Source organism: Macrotis lagotis, chromosome X, assembly GCF_037893015.1.
Source record: "Macrotis lagotis isolate mMagLag1 chromosome X, bilby.v1.9.chrom.fasta, whole genome shotgun sequence".
NCBI lineage: Eukaryota > Metazoa > Chordata > Mammalia > Peramelemorphia > Peramelidae > Macrotis > Macrotis lagotis.
In genome coordinates, this window is record NC_133666.1 from 508964892 (window position 1) to 508988702 (window position 23811).

At 35.1% G+C, this 23811-nt stretch overlaps 1 long non-coding RNA gene across 13 annotated transcripts in view; it reads right to left on the reverse strand.

Moving 5' to 3' along the window:
- LOC141502231 (uncharacterized) overlaps window positions 1-23811 on the reverse strand; it is a 481284-nt gene that overhangs the window by 207383 nt on the left and 250090 nt on the right. For all 13 annotated transcript variants that reach the window (XR_012472465.1, XR_012472461.1, XR_012472464.1 and 10 more), the window contains one exon: window positions 10771-10904. This is a non-coding gene — a long non-coding RNA (uncharacterized LOC141502231). The remainder of the gene's footprint in view (window positions 1-10770; window positions 10905-23811) is intronic.

Here is a 23811-nt window from a genome sequence, read left to right on the forward strand (position 1 = left end):
ATATACCTATAAGGAGCCCTATAGTATACACCCCAAGGGCAGCATTATATGGAAGCACCAATTCATTATAAGGGAACAACAATTCCTGTCTCTCTATACTATTTCTAATTAATTTTAATTAACTAAAAATATAGTTCCTATTGCATAATATTATATATAAATGCCCCAAAATATCAAGGATACTATCCTATTATCACAGATGATATGGAAAAAGGATCAATTCAAGAAGGCAACTGCTTCAAATAGGAATATATTTTATATTGGGGAATTTGACTAAAGGAAGGCAACTCTGAAAAGAATATCTAATTGTTTTTTACAAGTGAAGTTAGGAGCCATAACTAAGCCTATCTATCACTCTTATCCTGGGGTAAACTTTTTTTATCTATACAACTGATTTGTTGTTGCTGTTGAGTTATTTCAATATATTGGGAAAATAAGGAAGTATAAAAATATATCTCATCAGTTGAAACCATCTGAACTTTGTTTTGTCTGCTTGACCTATAAAATCATAAGTCCAATACCAACTAAGACCATCTTAAGTGAAATATATATATATATATTTTCTAAATATATACTACACATTTATTTTAAGTATGCATTTAATTAATGTTAAATATATATTTAAATTGAAAGACAAACTGAGTTTTTGAAACTTAAAATAGCTCTTGCCCTGTTCAAATGCAATTCCCAATAATTCCCATTTTTCTAGCAACTAAGCCAGAAGTTCTAAACATCATGTTAAACCCTAAAATGAGTCCTGAAGACATTTCAAATTCAACTTTTCTAAAACAGAATCATTATCTTTCCCACCCTATTCCACCCAAAAAAAACCTCACTCCCCCTTCCCAAATTCCCTATATCTGTGGCAAGCATGATTATTCTTCCAGTCTCCCGGGTTTAGAATCTTGGCATTATGTTCTATTTTTTCACTCTCTTCATCTTACATATTCAGTCAGTTGCCAAATCTCACCATCTCTTCTACCACAAAGGGCTAGGTTCCATGGTAGATAGAACACTGGATTTTGAGACAGGAAGACAAATTCAAATTTTTGCCTGTCTCAGTTTCCTTATCTGAAAAATAATAACACTTATATCATACATTTTCTATGGGAATCAAATAAGATACCAGATGTAAAGCTCTTTGGCAATCTTTAAAACCATTCTTCTATTGCTGGCTCCTCTGGAACTTTTCCTCAGTACATGGGACATCCTACCACATCTGTGGCCTGTCAGTCACTCAACAAACATTTATTAATTGTTTTTTGTGAGCCAGGTACTATGCTAAGGACTAGGTACACAAATATAAAGGCAATCTCTACTTCCAAGGAACTGTGCTTGGTTCCTTTTTGAACAGCAGTCTAGAAGCCCATGGCCCTACCTTACAAACAGAGGAGCAGAAATTGTGAAAGAGATGTGAGTATCACTGAGTACTGGGTCAATTCAAGGAAGACATGATGTAGACTTCCAAAAAAGTTCAAAAGAAATATGTTTTCCGGTCTAATTCTTAAGGCTTTCTTGACAAAGATACTGGACTATTTTGCCTTTTCCTTCTCCAGAAGATTAATGCTAAGTGACTTCCTCAAGGTCACATAGCTAGTAATTATCTGTGGTTGAACTGAACTCAGTTCTTCCTGACCTCTGGTCCAGCACTCTGTCCACTGAGCACTTAGCTGCCTCAAAAGCAGCATAGATAATGGGATGCTGGAATTTCTCATCATTGGACTTATCCCTTCCTTATTCCTATTGGTGAGTTCCTCCTAGAGTTTTTGTGAACAAGCCCAGAATCCTTCTCTCATTCCATTCCTACCTTATCTTTCTTGACATCAAACCATATACTCATGCCTGGTGTCTTCATTTTTACCCATTCCACCCAGCTCCTCAGTTTTTTTTAACTCCTTTGATAGAGTACATGACAAATAACATCTAATAAGTTCTTCATCAGTCTTCTGACCAGGGAACCAAGATGGTAGAGAAGAAATAGCACTTGGCAGCACTTTTCAAAATTAGGCCTCCAAGAAATTTTTAAATAATACCTCAATCATTGGAGTTGTAGAGATAATAAAAGGTTGGAGTGAGACATTCTTCCAGCCCAAGACAATTTAGGAGGTCTATAAGAGATATTAGTAATAAAGGGGTAAAGACTGGCTCAGAGTCCATGTTGATGAAATACTAGTGTTGAAATCAGTAGGTGATATAAAAGCAACAAGTGCTTTGGAAGGTCTCAAAGCCAGAGAAAGTAAGGTGATCTAGCAACTTATCAGGAAGAGATTAGAGGGTACCCCCATGCTAGCAGAGGATGCAGGACCTCTAGCAACTAACTCCATTGCTCATACTCACTTTTGGATCATAGTTCAAAGGTAGAAAGGAATACTTTAAGTCAAGTGGGTGTGGAAACCCTTAGGAGGAAATATCACTTCTGGTCTCCAGGGAACTAGCATCTTTTTTGTTTGTTTGTTTTTGTAAGGCAGTGGGGTTAAATGATTTGCCTAAGGTCACACAGCTAAGTAATTATTAAGTGTTTGATGCCAGATTTGAACTTAGGTCCTCCTGACTCCAAGATTGATACTCTATCCACTGCACCACCTAGATGCCTCTGGGAACAGGGATCTTAAGGGATAGTATTGTGTCTAGTCTCAAAGTATCAGAGTTTCTGAAAAACAAAATTGATTAAAATTCCAAGGGATCAGTGACTTTTCTTAGGTAGAGTAGAACATTATCTCCCCAGATCATACTACCTTGGAAGTTCTAAAAACTTTTGACTCCAAAATTAACTCCTAAAAATAGCAATGTGAAAAAAACCTGATGCTTGAGGCAATACATTTCTCCACCCTGTGCTAAAAAGGGATACCACCTTTAGCTAAAGATTAACATCAAGAAATGGGTTAGAAAAATAAGCAAACAACAACAACAAAAATCCTGATCACAAAAGTCTTCTATGGTAACAGGGAAGAACAAGTTGCAAACTCAGAAGAAGACAATGAAGTCCAAATAGCTACAAGCAAAGCTTCAAAGAATAATCTGAATGGGAAACAAATCCAACAAGAATTCCCAGAAGCATAAAAAAAATCAAAATGAAATAAGAGTACCAGAAGAAAAAAAATTGGTAAAGAAATGAAAGCAAAAGAAAAAAATTATAAAAAGACAGTTTAGCATAAGAGGCAAAAAAATCCAAATAAATTAATGCCTTGACAAATAAAATCAGCCAGTAGAAAGAGGTATAAAAATTTACTAATGTAAACACCTTAAAAAGCAGGATTGACCAAATGGAAAAAGTACAAAAGCTCACTAAGAAAATTAGAATCAGAGAAAGCTAAAAAGTCAAAAATTTGAAAAGAAATGGAAGAAAATGTGAAATATCTTATCAGAAAAACAACTTACCCAGGAAAAACAGTTTAAGAATAATTGGACTACCTGAAAGCCATGATCAAAGAAAGAGTCTAGATACCATTTTTCTAGAAATTATCAAGGAAAACTGCTCTAATATCCTATAAGCAGAGAGTAAAATAGAAATATCTACCAATCACAGCCTGAAAAAGATTCCAAAATAAAAACTCCCAGGAATATTATAATCAAATTCAAGAGTTTGCAAAGAAAAAAGTTTGAACAAACAGAAAGAAACCATTCAAATACCAAGAAGCCATAGTCAAGATGACACAATATAGGGTGGCTAGGTGGTGTAGTGGATAAAGCACCGGCCTTGGAGTCAGGAGTTCCTGGGTTCAAATCTGGTCTCAGACGCTTAATAATTACCTAGCTGTGTGGTCTTGGGCAAGCCACTTAACCCCATTTGCCTTGCAAAAACCTAAATAAAAAAAAAAAGATGATACAATATATAGCAGCTACTACTTTAAAAGAGTGGAAGGCTTGGAATGTGATATTACAGAAGACAAATGGGCTGGGGTTACAATGAAGAATAACCTACTCAAAAAAACTGAGAATAAGCCTTGAAGAAAAAAATAATTCAATAAAATATGAGATTTTCAAATATTCCAGATGAGAAGATCAAATAGAAAGTTTTACTTTTAAATATAAGACTACGGAGAACATAAAAAAGGTAAACATGAAAAACAAATCATTAGGGACTCAATATTAAAATGTTTACTTTTCTCTGGAAAGATGATGAATTCAACATCATACTAGGGCAGTTAGAAGGATTATACATAGAAAGAGGGGGTGGGAATGAGTACATTAAGATAGTATGATATAAAAATGAATAGAAGAAAAAAGGAAAGCTCTGAAAGAAGGGGGAAGAAGAATAGGGAAAATTTTTAAGGTTTGATTTATTTTGCTTATTTTTAATTGATATTTTAATGTTTCCAATTACATGCTTTGGTAGCTTTTCAATAATCATCCATTTGCAAATTTATACATTACACATTTTTCTACCATCCTCCCTTCCCTCCCCTCTCCCCTTGGTGGCAAACAGTCTAGTAAAAGTTGTACATGTTCATTTCTGTTTAACATATTTACATATTAGTCATTTTGCGTAAGAAGAATTAGGATAGGACTAAGGGAAAAGAAAGAAAACCATGAGTTAGGAAGGAAAAATATAAGAGAAATTTTTAAAAAGCAAAAACAGCATATATTCAGATTCTGTTGTTTTGCTTTGTTTTGTTTTGTTTTCCTCTGGATGCGGATGGCATTGTCCATAACAGATCTCCCAAGGTTGTACTGAACTGCTGAGAGGACTGCATCCAGCATAGTTGACCAATTTACAATATGGTTGTTAATGTGTACAATTTTATTTTGGTTCTTCTTCCTTCACTCAGCATCAGTTCATTTAATTCTTTTCATGCTTCTCTAAAGTCAAAAGACTCATGGTTTCTTATAGAACACCACTATTCCATAATATACATATACCATAACTTGTTCAGTCATTTCCCAATTGAAGAATGGGGACAATTATTACACATAAAAGAAGTACAAAAAGAAGAGCTCTTAAAGTGGACAGGAAAATGGGACAGGATAGACAATATGTGACCTTCACATCAAAATTAGTTCTAGAGGTGGCTAGGTGGCACAGTGGATAGAGCACTGGCCCTGGAGTCAGGAGTACCTGAGTTCAAATCCGGCCTCAGACACTTAATAATTACCTAGCTGTGTGGCCTTGGGCAAGCCACTTAACCCTGTTTACCTTGCAAAAACTAAAAAAAAAAAAAAATTAGTTGTAAGAGAGAAAAAACATAAATACATAGTTAATTGGTAATAGAAATGTATTTTAACTAATGGGGAAATAGGAGAGGAAGGGTATGAAGGAGATAAAAAGGAAGAGAACTAAAAGCAGGTAATGCTCAGAAGGAAAACAGACTTTTAGAGGAGGGACAGCATAAAAAGAGATATAAAAGTATAAAAAGAAGAAAATAGGACAGAAGGAAATGCACAGTTTGTAATCATAACTGATCGCTAATGCTATTATAAAACAGAAGTGGATAGCAGAAGGGAATAGGAACGAGAAGGCAATCATATATTGCTTACAAGAAACATACTTATGCATATAGAGTTAAAATAAGGGACTGGAACAGAATCCATTATGCTTTTGTTAAAGTAAAGGGGAAAAAATGGAACTCAAATAAACTCAAAGTAATAAGAAAACCAGACCTAATTGAAAGGGTTAAGCAAGGAAATTACACACATATATATATATGTATATACATATATATACATAGCTAAAGAAAGACAATGAAATTAAATATCAATATGAAACATGTATGCACCAACTGACTTAGCATCCAAATTCTAAAAAGGAAATGTTAAATGAATTATAGAGGAATTATACAATAAAGCAATACTAGTTGGGGATCTCAAATTTACTTCCAGAGCTAGATAAATCTAACTGTAAAATAAATAAGAAATGAGTCAAGGAGATGAAAAGAATCTAGCTATCATAGACCTCTAGAGAAAACTGAATTGGAATAGAAAGGAATATATGGTTTCTTTTTCCCTGAACAATACAAGAAACTTCACAAAAACTAATGACATTTAAGAGCATAAAAACTTCATAACCAAATTCAGAGAAGCAAAATTATTAAAAATAACCTTTTAGATCATAATTCAATAAAATTATTTTAATAAAAGGCTTTGAAAGTATAGATTAAAAATTAATTCAAAATTAAATAGTCTAATCTTAAATGTGAGTGGATCAAAGAAATCATAGAGGGGTGGCAAGACGGCACAGTGGATAGAGCACCAGCCCTGGAGTCAGAAGTACCTGAGTTCAAATCTGGCCTCAGACACTTAAAAATCGCCTAGCTGTGTGACCTTGGGCAAGCCACTTAACCTCATTGCCTTACAAAAACCTAAAAAAAAAAAATCATAGAAACAATTGATAATTTAATTAAAGAGAATGACAACAATAAGACAGCATCCCAGAATTTATGGGATACAACCAAAGCAATACATAGAGAATAAAAGATCACATCAATGAATTAGGCATTCAACTAAAAACCTAGCAAAAGAACAAATTAAAAATATTCATTTAAATACCAAAATGGAAATTTTAAAAACCAAAGAAAATTAATAAAATTTAAAAAAAAAACAAAAAAATATTTGTACTAATAATTAAAACTACAAATTGGTCTTATGATAAAACCAACAAAATAGGCAAATCACTGATTAATTTGATTAATAATAGAAGAAAACCAAATTATTAGTTTCTAAAATGAAAGGAGTAAGTATACCACTAAAGAAGATGAAATTAAAACAATTATTAGGAGTTATTTTGTATGATTACATGCCCATAAGACTGACAATCTAAATGAAGTGAATGAATATTTAAAAAATAGATAAGCTACCCAGATAAACAAAAGAGAAAATCAAATACTTAAATAATGCACTCTTAGAAAAAATAAATTGAACAAGCCAACAATGATCTCCCTAAGAAAAAAATAATCTTTAGGACCAGATAGATTTACAAGGAAATTCTACCAACTATTTTAGGAACAATTTATCCCAACACTATATATAAACTATTTTTTTTAAAAAAAAATAGGTTAAAGGGCAGCTAGGTGGTGCACTGGATAGAGCACCAGCCTTGGAGTCAGGAGTACCTGGGTTCAAATCCGGTCTCAGACACTTAGTAATTACCTAGTGGTGTGGCCTTGGGCAAGCCACTTAACCCCATTGCCTTGCAAAAATCTAAACAAAAAAAAAAAAATAGGTTAAAAGGAGCTCTTCCAAATTCCTTTAAGACACAAATGTGGCCAGAGAAAGTAAAAACAGAGGAAGAAAACTATAAACCAATTACTTTAATGAATACTGATGTAACAAATTTAAATAAAATGTCAGGAAGGAGATTACAACAATATATCCCAAAGATTTACTTATATCAGGAATGCAGTATCCAGTTTTAGGAAAACTTGACCCCATCAATAACAAAATCAAGAAAAATCATAGGATTATATCAACAGGTGCAGAAAAAGTCTGACAAAATATAGTACCCATTCCTATTTAAAAAAAAAAAAACACTAGAAAGCATTGGAATCAATGGAGTCTTTCTTAAAATGCTAAGTATTTATCTAAACCATGAGCAAGCATTCTTTGTAACAGGGATGAACTTAAAACCTTCTCAATAAGATCAGGGGGTAAAACAAGGATGCCCATTATCACCATTAGTATTCAATACTGTACTAGTAATTTTAATTATAGCAGTAGGGATCCCACCCCCCCAAAAGTGAAGGATTTTATTAAAAACAATGAGGAAAATAAAACTATCAATCACTCTTGGCAGATATACTTGGTTGATATACTTGAAATATTGAATCAACTAAAAGTTTAGCTGGAACAATTAACAACTTTAACAAAGTTTCAGGATATAATATAAACCCACATAAATCATCAGCATTTCTATATACTACTAATAAAACCCAGCAGGAAAAAATTGAAAGAAAAATTTCATTTAAAATAATTTCAGACAACATAAGATACTTGGAAGTCTACTTGCCAAAGACAAATTCTGGGATTATATGATCTAAACAATTAAAAAATGTTCATTTCTCATGGATAAGCCAATCAATTTAATAAAAATGGCAATTCTAGCTAATTTGCTTATCCAATAGATTATTAATGAATTATTATATAGAACTAGAAAAAATAATCATAAAATTCACCTGGAAGAACAAAAAGTCAAGAATATCAAGGGAATCAATATCCCTTTCCTCCTTCCTTCCTCCCTTCCTTCTTTTTTTTCTTTCCTTTCCTTCCTCCCTTCCCTCCTTTCTTCATTCCTTTGTTCTTTCCCTATTTTCTTCCTTTTTCCTCCATTCCTATCATCTTTTCTCTCCTTTTCTTTCTTCTTTCCCTCCTTTCTTTTTCCTTTTGTTTCCTCTTTCCTTCCTTCTTCCCTTTCTTCTTTCTCATTCGTTTTCTTCCTTCTTTCCTTCTTCTACAAATGAGGTAATTGAAGCACAGAGCAACTATCTAACTTTCCCAATATCACATTGCTAGAGTATATCTAAAGCAGAATTTGAATTCAATTCTTCCATTTTCCAAGTCCAATAGTCCATCCCTTATATCATACAGCTATTAAGTAATTGATGGATTGATAGAATAAGCCCAATTGAGCATGCAATAAAAAAAATATTGTTAGTTACTCTGCAAAGCAGAGATATTTACATGGCCTTGGAATGAGAAAAATGTAAATTCAAGTCCAGTCTCAAAAACTTCCTAACTACCTGAGTAACTACTTGTTTGCCACTGGAGAAGGAAATGGCAAAACATTCCGTTACTTTTGAAAAGAAAAATCCCAATGATAGAAGTTCATCGGGGACAAGAAAATTAAGACAAAACTGAAAGAACTGGACAGCACAGGGCAGCTAGGTAGCATAGTGGATAAAGCACTGGCCTTGGAGTCAGGAGTACCTGGGTTCAAATCTGGTCTCAGACACTTAATAATTACCTAGCTGTGTGGCCTTGGGCAAGCCACTTAACCCCATTTGCCTTGCAAAAAAAGAAAAAAAAAACTAAAAAAAAAAACTGGACACCAACAACTGTTCTAAGTTTGAATTCAGGTTCTCCTGACTCTAGGGCTGGTGCTCTATCCAACAAAAGGTAAAAACCATTATCCTCCCCGCCCCCAATTTGGGAAATTGGAGACAATGCAAATAATTAGGGGCATACTCTGAGATATTCAGGATAGATGGAAGGAAATCTCAGAGAGGAAGACAACTGCTATGGAGGACTGGGAAAGGCTTCCTGAAAAAAAAAAAAGGATTATAGATGCTAAATAGTGGAGAGATGCCTGCAATCCATGTATTGGAGAGAGCTACAAAGGAATGGAATGCCAGTGGGGGGATTACCAAGTAGATCAAGGTAGATATATAGAAGAGTAAGTAGGAAGGATGTAAAATGTAAAAAGACTAGAAGGATCCAGGTAATGAGGAATCTTAAGTGTCAGAGCAGTTTGTATTTCAACCTAAACATAAGAGAGGAACCACTGGCATTTACCAAGGAGGTGAGTGAACATTGGATCCATGCTTCTGGGAAAAAAATCACTTTAGCAGCTGAGTGGAAGACAGATTAGAGACAAGAAGACAAATAGGAAGACTATTACAATCTCAGATGAAAGGTAATGAGGGCCTGAACTAGAATAGTACCTATGTGAGTGAAAATAACAGATGTTGTAAAGGTAGAAACAACTAGGTGTAGCAATGGAATGGATATGTGGGATGAACAAAAGAGAGGATGGCACTGGGATATGAGGGGAAGATTTGGGGGGGGGGAGATAATTAATTCTATTTCTTGAATTTGAGATGCCTCCAAGACCTCTGGTTTAAGATATCCAAGAGGTAATTGGTGATGAATTATCTGCATCTATGAAATGAAAAAAAAAAACTCATTATGACTGAAAACCTGAGTATAGAAATTTGAGTGTAATAGCTGACATTTCTATATAGCTGTAATGCATCACATCTTGCTTTCATAATCTCCCTTAATCCTTCCAAAAGTCCCTTGTGTAAAATGTCCAGCATGCTATTATACCCATTTTCCTGGTGAAAAAAAAACAAATGCTCAGAGTTGACTGTGTCTAAAGTAGGATTTGAAACCAAGGAATTCCTGGTACCAAGTGCACCACTCCTTCCATTAATCCATGCTACTTTGACAATTATAACCACTCATTCAAGCAATGTTGCATGCTCTGTTGTCACCTAACATAATTTAAATTATAGGGGCCTCTCAAACCTCAGGCACTCTTTCACATACCTTGTAAAGTGGTTTGGGAAAGAATTACATAGAGAAGAGAAAAAACTTTTACCCCAATGGGAAAGAGCAATAGATAAAACATTTCTAAACTGAAATAAAATATTTCTAAATAGACATGAAATGAGCTAATAATGGTCAACTAATAGTTCTTTGTAGCTTCTGGCAGAGTAGGATTATAGCATTTGTCATGATGACAACTAATACTTGTCATTTCTACAGCTTGAGAAAATGAACCAGTTCAGGGAATAGTCTATAATTAGTTCTTCTAACTTCTTTGATGTCCACAACAACAGAAAGATATTACGAAACAAATAAGCAGAGAAAGAAGAGTTGTAGAAAGTCAACTGAGTGCATGTTTTGATTGCATTGGAAACTATCCTGTTTATGGAAATCCTTGGGTAACTAAAACAGGAAAATTCTAAAGGTTGCTGCCACTTGCAATTAAAGGGTGTGTTAAGAGTATAAAAAGTTGTATTTTTACTAGAAACCTTCTGAGTTTTATCTTCCTGTTTTGACTACAGGTCTCCTGACGAAAGGCCTGAGGTGTTATAAATTATCCCATTACTCACTCACCTCAGGTATCCCTGCTGGATGGAGCAGGAAGGAAGTAAATCTTGGAGTCCTGCACTTATATCCTTTAATCACATACATGCTTGCCCTTCAAAGTAGTAAATCATTGTCTTTTCCTGATCTGTCATCATTCATGCCTGAAAGAGAAAAGAAAGGAGACAAGCTCTCAGAAATGCCATATTAAAGGAAAAAATAACAATATGTTTCTCCATAACCATTAGACTCACCAATGCTATGTTTTTCATGTCAGTATTATGAATTTCATTCCAAGGGCCAAAAGCTCATGCTGTATATAGATATAGTCTATAGATTGTTGTTTTGTAAGCTAGACATTTCCAGACTCAATGCCAATTTTTAAATTCCATTAAAACTTGACATGTAGGGGCAGGTAGGTAGTGCAGTGGATAGAGCACTGGCCCTGGAGTCAGGAGGACCTGAGTTCAAATTCGACCTCAGATACTTAATTACCTAGCTTTGTAACTTTGGGCAAATCACTTAAGCCCATTGCCTTGCAAAAAAACCAAAAAAACAAAAAACAATCTATATCAAGTTAGATAACTTGAGGATGTCTTCAATTATCAGAACTGATCAGTTGCTGAAGCCTATCTTCTTAGAAATATTATTGACAAAATATGATCAATCATGTGTGTTAAGATGGAATCCAGGTCTTTAAAATACTATGTCAAAGGACTAACAACCAAGGTGCATAAGAGAAATTTATTTCTGAAAAAAATAGCTTGAGCCTAGTCTTCTATGATTTATGATACATGGACATAATATGTTTGCTTAATGTAGATCAATCAATTTAGAAGCATTTATTAAGTTCATGCTATGTTCTAGGTACTTGGAGGTACCAAGACAAAAGTGAAACCTGTCTTCAAGAAACTTGCTATCTAGTGTGTGTGTGTGTGTGTGTGTGTGTGTGTGTGTGTGTATGCACACATGTGCATACACAAATACAATATATAATCTATTTATCTTCTGTATATATCTATACATACACACAAAATAGATATTATATTCTCTGAGGTTTGAAGAGGGGAGATTCAGTAAACACTTCTTCAAAAGACATTATGATGAGGAACAGTCAATAAAAAACTGAAAGACAATCAACTATCTGCTAAGTACTGGGGGATACAAAGAAAGGCAAAATACAGTCCCTGCTCTCACAGTCCCTGCTCTCAAGCAGCTCACTGTATAATGAGAGATACAACACGCAAACAACTAAGTTAAAATAAGATATAGGAAATAATGGGGGTCGTCTCAGATGGAAGGCCCTAAGAATAAGGAGGATTAGGAGAAACTTCCTGTAGAAGTTGGTAATTTAGCTGAGAGTTGGAGGAAATTAGGGAAGCCAGAATGTAGAGATGAGGAGAGAGTGTAATCCATGAAAGAGGGACAGCCAGTGAAGAGTTCAGTTTGGATATATAAAGTATTTTATTCAAGAAACAAGAAGATCAGTATTACTGGATCACAGAATATTTAAATATTAAGTTGTAAGTAAAAAATAAAACTAGGAAGATAGGAATGTACCAGGTTGTGAAGGCTTAGAAGCCAAACAAGGTTTTCTATTTAATCCTTGAGGTAATAAGGAGTCACTGAAATTTGTTAAATGGTAGTATGAGATGAGAGTCAGATCATTATTTTATTTTAGGAAGATCATAATAGACTGAAATTAAATCTCCTATTTTTGGTTACATAGGCACACATTCAAAATGTTTGCTGTTTTATGTGAATGGACATTTTCTTCTCCCCTTATGGATTTTCCCTCTAAAAACACAACACACTAACTGCCTGGCTTCCATTTGCCCTGTCTGGCCAAAAGAGAAATGCATGCTCAGTGGTATTAGCCACATTTAAATATATATAGTTGTTGAGATAAGAGCAGCTCCTAGTTCTTGCCAAGCAGATGCCCAAAGCTAAAGGAACAAGGCCAAGTGACAGAGAAGACTTCCTGCAAATTTCAAAAACCTTTTTTGTTGAGTTTGCATCCTAACTATCTACACTCTTCAAAACTGCCAGATGAAGCCAGTGCTTCATCAGATTTGATATCAGATCAATAACAGAATAATAACTATGTCATGGTCTCCCCAGCTACAAGACTGGTGAAACCAATGACTGAGTGCTAATAAGCACTGTGGCCACATGGTTTATTTTCTTTTTTTGTATTTGCCTCTTTGACCTTAATTTTATTTCATTCCAGGGACTGGAATCTAGTTCATCTTGGACTGAGAAATGCATTATGAAACCCTTTCAACAAGGACCAAACCAGGCTGCCTCATTCTTTATATCAAGGACGTTTTCAATAAAATAACCACAATGCAATACCAGATTGAAAAAATGGCTAAGAATAGTCATTTGGAGAGTGCAGGAGAATGAACAGCTAGGGAATATGTATATGACCACAGAGTATTTAAAAAGAAACTACCGTCCCCTATTTAGATAGCACAATGCAATTATTAATGGAGGGAAAAAATAAGTACCCTACTATTTTAACACTATTGAGTTTTATGTGGGTTTTAAAACTATATGGCTGGGGAGGCTAGGTGGCACAGCGGATAGAGCATCAGCCCTAGAGTCAGGAGTACCTTAGTTCAAATCTGGTCTCAGACACTTAATAATTACCTAGCTGTGTGGCCTTGGGCAAGCCATTTAACCCCATTGTCTTGCAAAAACATTAAAAAAAACTATATGAGTTTTTTTTGTTTTTTTTTTCAAGGCAATGGGATTAAATGGCTTGCCCAAGGCCACACAGCTAGGTAATTATTAAGTGTCTGAGGTCGAATTTGAACTCAGGTACTCCTGATTCCTGAGCCTGTGCTCTATCCACTGCGCCACCTAGGCACCCCTAAAACTATGAGTTTTTAAAAGTTCCTAATATGAATCTGTGTCTATATTTTAGTTGCCAAATCTCTTTTAAAGAATGTAATGAATTATAGGAGTGAGTTCAAATCACTAGGAAGGAATCTGTTTTATACTTCTTTAGAGATGCATTAAAATGAAAGAATGTCTTTTGTTTTACCAGTTGTTCTCTGGAAATAGAGCCAAAATAAAATCTTAACTTGAAAGTGCAAGCACACAAATATATATGATCATCTATATCTACATCTACATATATGCATATACATATACATACAGAAATGTTCCCCAGTAAGCCTATCTTAGTTCATGTTTGACATCTAGATGGTAGCACATGAATATAACACACTACCCTTTCTCACTGTTAATCATGAGTCCATGGTGATATGAATGCCACTATAAAATACGAGTCCTGTGCTGCTCAACCCCAACAGTGCCATGAATTATTTTTAAGGGGAAAATTTTTTTTAACATACTAGTCTTGTTTTTAACACCAACTGTAAAATCTATATGAATGGAAGGAAACTAAGCATAGGCAATATTCCCCTAGCTATCACCAGGATTGGCAGCAAATTTCCCTAGACTCTAAGAACAATGCAATATGAGCCACAGATGACTGTACTCATCAGATGTAAAGTGTCCAAAGATTAAGTCACAGCAACATATGTTTGAATCATATCCCAAGTTCACTTAAACATGAATTCAAATAAACATTTTAGTTTAAAAAAATTGTATGTGTCAGACAAATAGGTGAAATTTTTTTTTGAAAATGCTCTTTCAGAAATCTCAGGGATTTGTGCTATCCCCAAGCAGTAAATACAGATTTCTAATGTTCTCTATATAGTACTAATGTAGACTAGTGATTCTGCTCATTTTTTAATGCTATGAAGAGACTAAGGAGCCCAGGAAATAATTCAAAGGAGGAGACACATGGAACAGAAATCATGAATCTTTCTACCAGAAATGAAGTTGTCCTCTGGCTCCAGGATAGAGAGGACATAAAGCAGTTGACTTGCTCTGGATCTTCCCTTCTTTCTAATCCTGGAAGCTTCACAGGAGATGAGCGTGGGGTGTAGGGAAGTAGGCAGAAGGCAGGTGCTTGAGAGAAGAAGGAATTTTCTCTCATCAGAAACAATTGATGGCACCTTGTTGTAGAAGGGCATGAGAGAAAGAGTTAGATGCAAATCCTAAGAGGACAGATGGTGAAGACAATTTTCTAGTCCAAGAAACAACTGGGACACTGATAGATTTCCTGTAGAAGCACGTGGCATAAACTGACATCTTTACTGATAAAGTCCAAAATGGTAAGTTCATGGACAATTTCAATATCCTGAGTAGAGGAAGAAGAATTGTTTCTTTCTGGGCTTCAGAATTCAACCTTCTAATCAAGGAAAATGGCAATCACCAGCCTTGGGGGGTTTGCCTTCCAGGGGCCCTCAAGTTTTGGGGTGCCCAAATTTGTAAGGATTCAAGTCTAAGAGTTTGGAAGTGAAAAATCTGGAAAAAGACAACAAATGCCTGACTGCCAGGCAGCATCCTTCTCAAGAAAGGAGAGATTCATACATAAAAATACTGAACTGTGAACTGAACTATGAACTCCAATCCAATCTTGGAGAAAGAAAAGCATTGCTCATGTATGTCCATTGCATCTTAAGGGTGACAGTCATATAAGGGATGTTGTTGAAGTCAAAAGATAGACTTTTGTCACCCACTCTCATGGTGAGATATCTAGAGAGTGGAGGTCCAGGAAGAGGGGTATTTTAACTTAGAAGTTCCAAAAAGTGCATTTCTTCTCTTACATAATCCACAACATCAATAAGGCTTTCTGTGGGGTTAAAGGGATAATTATTAAAAATATTGGAACTACTATGCATATGTGTGTTTTAATCCATCTATGGGTCTCTATGAATTTTTGAGTAGTGTATGTGTTTTCTCTGTTTATGTGGTTCTCTGAGTTCTTTGCAACTTCTGCAGTTTCTTTGGGGTATAATACAGTCTATCCTCCCCAATATGCATTAATTACATTAAGTGTTTACTTGGGAGTTTGGGTTACTGTTTATTCATGTTTGGAGAATCCTAGACACAAGATGTTTTACTTAAGAGATTCCTCCAGAACAAACACTAAAGTTGTGGAATAAGAGCGAAAGACAGCTGACAACCTTCTTGGTTTGGCTCCTAAGACTGAAAATAATCCATGAGAACCTAGAAACTTTGAGGGTGGCCTCTGCCTCAGGTAAAAAAGAATTTAAGCTTATTCTCATTAGTCATGGTCAAAAAAAGGTCTATTTGGCCATGTAATTAGGGGTACTTGGTGTCCAAATTTAAAATGGAAAGAGATTTTAAAAGTTACATTTTATATTTTAATTTAATAGCTATAATGAGTTTTATAACTATAAACAGAAGAAACTAACCTTTAACATGTCTCATCACTCACTTGTGTTATATCTGTTACATAATGGTTGTTCATATTTATATTGTACATGCAAAGTACTCTCCTTCTAGTTACCCCACACAAATAAAGAGCACAATTAAAAATGCTGTTACAAAGACTTTTCTAAGCTAGCCCCCATCTACCTTTCCAGTCTTCTTACATCTTACTTCCCAATATATACTTTTCAAATCCGGTATCACCGGCTTCTGGGCTGTATCATGAACCAAATACTTCATCTCTTAATTCTGGACATGTCTTCTGCCTGTCCCCCATTCCTGGAATGCTCTCTTCTCCTGCTCTAACTACTGATGTCCATGGCTACATTTAAGCCCTAAATAAAAATCTACCACCTACAGGAAGTCTTCCCAAAAACCTTAATTCTATTGCTCTTCCTCTTTTAATTATTATTTAATACATGTTGAATCATTGAATGAAACTGAATTATTCTTGTCTTATAGCCAAATGAAATTAGTCTGAGATAAGTAACTTCCTGAAGACTATATCTATTAATTCTAGATTAGTAGAATCTAATCCAGGATTATTCCCTGCTCTTTTCATAACATCATGCTGGATTTCTATATACACAAAGCCACAAACAAAAGAGAAAGGTTAATATTATCATCATCATCATTAGACACACTATATTTAATTTAATTTCCTGGAGTGTATAGAACTGTTTTGGATACCACAAGAGTCACCACATGGTTACAATATAACTTTTGTCCTTGCATCAGCTGATGTCTGATCAGACAAATAACATGTAGCTCAGTGAATGGAGTGTCAGCCTGGAAGTCAGGAAGAACTGAGTTCAAATGTGCTCACTTACTAGCTAAGTGACCTTGAGCAAGTGACTTAACCCTGTTTAACCTCAGTTTCCTCATCTGCAAATAATCTAGAGAAAGAAATAACAAACCACTCTAGTATCTTTGTAAAGAAAATCTCTATGAGGTCACAAAGAGTTGGACATGAGTGGAACAAATGAACTAAAACTAGATAATCTAAATAGCATTAATGTACAAGTAGTCAAGAAATATACAGACAAGTATGGAGTTACCAAAAGTCTCATATTTAAAAGCAGATCCTTCTTCCCTTTCTTCCCTCACTCCCTTCCCTTCTCTCTCTCTCTCTCTCTCTCTCTCTCACACACACACACACACACACACACACACAAAACACGCACATGCACACACACACAAAACCCTCTGCAATTAGAATAAGAGATTTGAGTCTTGAAGCTACCAAGATTTCAACCCCCAAATTTGTGGTTTTCAGTACAGTGGTTTGAGAACTCAATTACATTTCTTTACATAAACAAAATAGTCCAAATAATGGTCTCCTGACACTGAGGAGTCACAGTAAGGGCACTGAACTAGGCCAAGTGTTCTACTGGTCTATTAATCTGTCTGTTCTTTTCTTATTGCTCACAAAGTACTTGAAGGGTTTGACAGGGGAAGATTTTTCTCCTACCATATGGTTACCTGGCTGTATTCACCTAGATATACATTGTTCATTTATCAGTGAAAGAGCTAGACCTCAAATTATCACTGGATGAAGAGAGAAACATAGGTATTTAAAATAAATTAGAAAGCTGTGTCTTCTAATATATTACCACATATATCAAGCACTAAATCTTACATGAGAATACCCTTCCAAGAGAACCAGATAGAGAAAGAAATGAGTAAGACAATTATAGAGGAATCACCAAGAATGAATATACACAGGAAAAGTATTCTCTTCATATAATTCAGCTCTGAAAGCAGACCAAAGGCAAGCCTAGAAGTTTTTAACCCCAGATGTTAAAGATCACTATGAAATGCTCTTACCAGTTAAAGGGAACTCCCTCTGGAAATTATCATAGTCTGCCCCACAGGCACTTTGTTGGAACTGCCAAAAACAGTTCAAAGTCCAGCTGCCGCCACTGTAGTTGTGAGAGACTAACCAAAAATACAGAGGGAAACTTTTTAAAAGTCTGTGGCTGGTTGGGAAACCAGAAACTGAAGGAGCAGTTGAGTTCAAGTAGATAATTTCTCTATGCCAGAGCAAAAGTATTGTCTACATTACAATTCTAGTCTCTCAGCTTAGGGCAATGGACAAATGAGGGAATTGAGCTTGTTTTGACCTGGCTCTCTATCCCTCCAAGGGTGACGGTAAATATAGTTTGCTTGAATGAACAGGAGTCAATCCAAGTAAAATTTATGGATTTGCCAGACCCAACACCATCATGATGATCCAACAGAGCATCAAATAGTAGACATGGGACTACACACAGAAGTAGAGTTTCAGACAGACATGGTCAGCATATCATTTGTTTAAAAAAATACAAGTCATCAAAATAAAATCACTTATCATGTAAGAGAAAAATGAGAAGATAACACATGTCAATCATTGGGGCAGCTAGGTGGCACAGTGGATAGAGCATCAGCCCTGGAGTCAGGAGTACCTGAGTTCAAATCAGACCTCAGACACTTAATAATTACCTAGCTGTGTGACCTTAGGCAAGCCACTTAACCCCATTTGCCTTGCAAAAACCTAAAAAAAAAAAATGGCAAGCATTCATTTTTTTGTCTTTTTCTTTCTGCTCAATTCAATTTAACATGCTTTTATCAAGCCTATTCTATTAAATGTACTGCTTTAAGGCTCTCTCTTTTCCTTGTTTTCCCCTCCTTTTTATGTTATACTCAGGAGCCTATAAAAGAAATTATAAACATTAGTAGAATGCAAATATTACATGTTGCATGAATTTTGTAGTTATTCGTTGTGTTGTAGTTTTAGTTTAGAGTGTGCTTTTAATTTCTAGATCATTTATCCATAGGTATCTAAGCTTTGTTTTAGAAATGTCTTTAGTTTTACACTGGGGTGGTGGTAAAGCCAGAAAAAGAATTTGATTCCTCTTTAGTCAAGAATCCCAACATTGAAACCAAATCTATTTGAAACCTTAACTTTCTGGAAGTCCATCTAGGGTATAAAATTATGTATATTTTTGCATATTTCTATGTGTGAAAAATATATTCCCTGATAAAACACAAGCTCCTTAAAGGCAGGCACTATTCCTGTTTTTGTCTTTGAAGCCTAACATAGTGTCTGGCATAGTACATATTTAACAACTGCTAGCTGATTGATTAATCCCTAGCCTCCATTAAAGTTTTACTTTGAAACCTCAAGACAAAATGTATTCACAAAGTCTCGCCTATGGAACATAAATGTGACACCTCCTGCACATTGGGAAAGACTTTAACTATGGGTCCACCAATGAGTCAGTCAATAAACATTTATTAATTACCCACTATGTGCCAGTCACTAGGAATACAAAGGAAGGCAAAAGACACCCCCAGGTCACAAGAAGTTTAATTGAGGAAATAGCATGTAAACTACTATGTACAAATTATATACAGGATACATGGAAATGACAGTGGGAAAACAACTAGGACTGAAGAAGATTAGAAAAGGCTTCCTATAGAAGGTGAAATTTTAGTTGGGACTTGAAGGAAGCAAGGAAATTCAAGAGGGAAGAGTTAAGAAGGAATATTATTTGAACCTGGGAGATAACCATGAAAATGCTCATAGAGCAGATGATGTATTGTGGGTGATGAGCAAGAAGTAGGCCATCATCAACCAAGAACCCAAGACAGATGGATACATTTTGGGCCACAGCAACAAAGTTAAGCTACTAACTTAAAAAGAGAAAATGTGATCTATAGTAGTACATGCCATACCCATACCACCCTCAAAATCATAGATCATTCAAGTTTTTAAGTTTATAATCCTATAATTCTTTTATTTTCTTTCACAAAAATATGATATCAATCTGGTAGCCAACTTCTCCTATTATTAAACACTGACTTAAACTGATCTGTGTTATCAGTAATTATTTTAAAGTCTCCAAACACCCAAAGCTCCTTGACTTCAGGAACCATATCATGCTCTTTTTCTTTTATAATGCTCTCATAGTTCTAGTACTCTATAAACATTTGTTGCATTCTAGTGAAAATTATCTACTCTTTTCATCATATTAGTTCAAAATTCAATTGATGTTGATAAACAGTCTGACATTTACATTGAATCTTGAGGCTCATATAGCACTTTATATGTGAGTGTGTGTGTGTGTGTATGTTATATGTATATGTATATGTAAAATTTCATTTGACTCTCGCAAGAGGGAAGTTTTAGTATTATCCCCACTTAATAGATACAGAAAACGGGGCTTGCAGGGTTTGAAAGACTTTCTCAGTGCTGTATTGCTATAAAGTGTCTGAGTCAAGATTTAACCCAGGTCTTCTTCACTGCTGTGTTGAGCATGTAGAACCTCAAAACGTATAGCAATAGATAGAAGACCAGTATCAGAGTTAGAAAGATGAGGCATATAGTCTTGCCTTTATGTTATGGGACTATTGTCAAATCACTAAACTTCTTAATGCTCCAAAGAATTAAGACTAGACCTTATAACAGTTGCCAATCTGTATCACTGAAAGTAGTTTTCAGATATCAATAAAACAGCAGGTCCATACTATGTCCCTTCCCTTCCCATCCCTCCCAAAAAGAGGTACAATTATCCAATTCTATTTTCAGTTATCAAAATAGGTAACTAAATACTTAATTTGTAATCCTAAATCTCACTTTTTAAACTGTAAAACAAAAAAAAAAAATTACATTACCTCCCTCACAGGACTATTGTGAGGAAGTGCTTTGTAAAATGCTTAAATATGTCTTACAACATTTTGCACATATATGATTACTTTATGAATACTTCATCTCTTATTCCAAATACTAAGTAGCAAAAGACTCACTTTTCTGAGGTCTCAATTTGACCTCAGACATTTACTAGCTACGTGACACTAAACATCTGTAAAATGAGCTGAAGAAAGAAATGACAAACCACTCCAGTATCTTACTAAGAAAATCCCAGATGGGATCATGAAAAATTGGGCACAACTGAAACAATTAAACAACAAATTTAAGGAATCCCTCCAAACATAGAATTCATAAGTGATATGAGAAATTTACTCTAAAACCAGCATATCTTAAATTAGCAGGATTTTGAGATCCTAAGATATGACCTTGCACCTGTCTCCTATTTCGACTACAATTCCAGTTAAGGTCCTGCAACCTGACAAAACCCAAGCTAATATTCAAACTAATTACCATATTCTCTGGTTTAATAAATTCACTAATAATCTCCCCCAAAATGATAGTAGATTTTTGAAAAAGAAAAAAAGAACAACAATCAGCTAAATACTGATGGTTATCAGACAATCATCCTTCAGGCATTTAACTACATATCCAAGCTGACATTCAGGCCAGACTTCATAGTTTTATATGGGACTATTTCTTCTCTTCCAAGGACACTCTTGTGACAAATTATACAGTTGTGACCTTGCAAAGATTACAGGAAAGAGACCAGTGAGTTCAGATGAAGAAAAGCTGCACAGACATGAAATCACATTTAATGTAAAGTTAAAAGTAAAACCAATTGTTTACCAAATCACCATAGAAAATGGGCATATATGAGGGGCAGGAAAAACCTAAATGCCCATTACTGATCATTCATTTGGGCTAAAATTCAGGTGACTATTAAAACACAAATATTTTATATGTGAAAAGCAGCATATTAAGTCATAATCACCCATTAACACTTTAGCACAAATTAATTTAACAATTAGCTTGCCAGACACCAAAGCCCCAAGAGAATGAAACAAGGAACAGATATGTTTTAATGAGAGTAGAGAAGAAAAAGCTATAGAGAATAGGGAAGAACTGAGGAGAGCCTGTCCTGACTTAGCATCACAGCAGAGGTACTCCATGAAGCCCAATGCAATATGAAGTTAAAAGGTGCCTCTGGGAGGAAAGACGCAAATCTTAAGATTATCTTATACACTGATGTGGAATTAGTAGTAAGGGAAAGATCTTACTAGGAAGAAAGGGTATGATGTGATTAGGAGCTAAAGAGTAATATGTAAAGATTTAAATGGAACATGATGGTGATCAGTGCCTAAAACTGAATAGGAGAAAAGCAGGCGGAATAACATTTGGGAAATTCAATCCAATGTTATTAGCCTCTTTGCTGTTCTACAAAACACTCTATCTCTCAGTTCCAAGCAATTTCTCTGGTCCCTCATGCCTGGAATGTTTTCCCTTCTCATCTCCACCTATTGAATTCCCTGGCTTCTTTTAATTCCCAACTAATATCATCTTCTACAGAAAACTTTCCTCAACCCCTCTTAATTTTAGTGTCTTATCCCTTTTCATTTTTTCCCTATTTATGCTAAATAGATCTTGTCTATATTCATATGTATTTGTTCATTATCTCTTGTGTTCTACTGTTAAGGTCCTTAAGGACAGGTACTATCTTTTGCCCCATTTTACATCTCCAGTATAGTGCCTGATACACTGTAGGAAGCTTAATGAATGTTTATTTTCAGACAGAAATTTCCCAAAATATTGAATATTTTCCTTCCAGATTACATCTCCTACCTCCTCCTGAACAACTCTTGCATAGATGATGTTCAGAGGACAAGAAGAATGGAGGATTATAGGATCCAAGAGGTATTATGCCTGAAAATCATTAGGTTTTCCATCTAAGGAGAATCAAAGTGACCAGTGATCCATCCATACTGCCATTCCTAGATTAATTCTTGAATCTCTCCCTGTTTTTAATCCAGAGTTTACCTATCCTATTCCTCTCCAACTACACTACTTCAGTACTCTGCCTCTCCCCACTTGTCAAAAAGGGTCTGTTTGTTTATTTATTTTTTGGCAGGTAATGGGGTTAAGTGACTTGCCCAAGGTCACAAGTTTAGGCAATTATTAAGTGCCTGAGTACACATTTGAACTCAGGTCCCCCTGATTCAAGGGCTGGTGCTCTACCCACTGCACTACATAGTTGCCCTCCAAAAGGTTTTAAAACTTCAAATGAGGATTCTAAAAAAATATCAAAATAGTTCTTTTTGTGTATATTGGATTTTTTCAAGTTTACACATCCAGTATCTTATATTTAGGGGAAAGACTGCTAGGTCTATCTTGCCTGCTAATTCTATCCCAAGAACAATTTTGTGAGGAAGGAACCCAAAACTATTGATTGGGGTCTAACATTTTTATCATTAGGTCCTGGCTGTTTATCCACAGCTTTTATATCATAAAAGTCATTTCTTGCTAAGACTTTTATTTGAAATTTTTAAATGTAATCTAAATATTGAAATATTGACATTTTTAAAATGTAAATAATTTAATCAGAGGTGAATCATTAGGTTGAAAATAAATTTTGACCAGATCTTGATGTCAATATACAACCACAAAGAGTCCATAACTTTTTTTTTGCATCAAAACTACATGATTTCCATGCCGTTGATTGGTAGGATAATATTGTGTAAATGACAAATCAAAGGGGCTGAGATGCCACAATTTAATACTTCTGTCCTCTGTGGCCAGTTATTTACATTTCATTAGGTGTTCTAGTTCATAAACTCACAAATCTAAAGAGTTGGAAGGGATCATAATTGCCCAACCTGTACCTGAATAACAATCCCATGTACTGCTCAGTCTACAAGTAGTTAGGCACCTTTTTATTGAAGATGGCCAGAAGCAAACTATTCTGATTTTGGATAACTTCAATTTGCAGCATGTACCCATCAGTCCTGGTTCTAGCAATTGTGACCAAACAGGGCAACATGATATAATGAGAAGAGGAATAGATTTTCAAGTCAGAAGATCCAGGTTGGAGTCTCAGTTTTAACCCTTACCTACTATATGATCCTTCATAA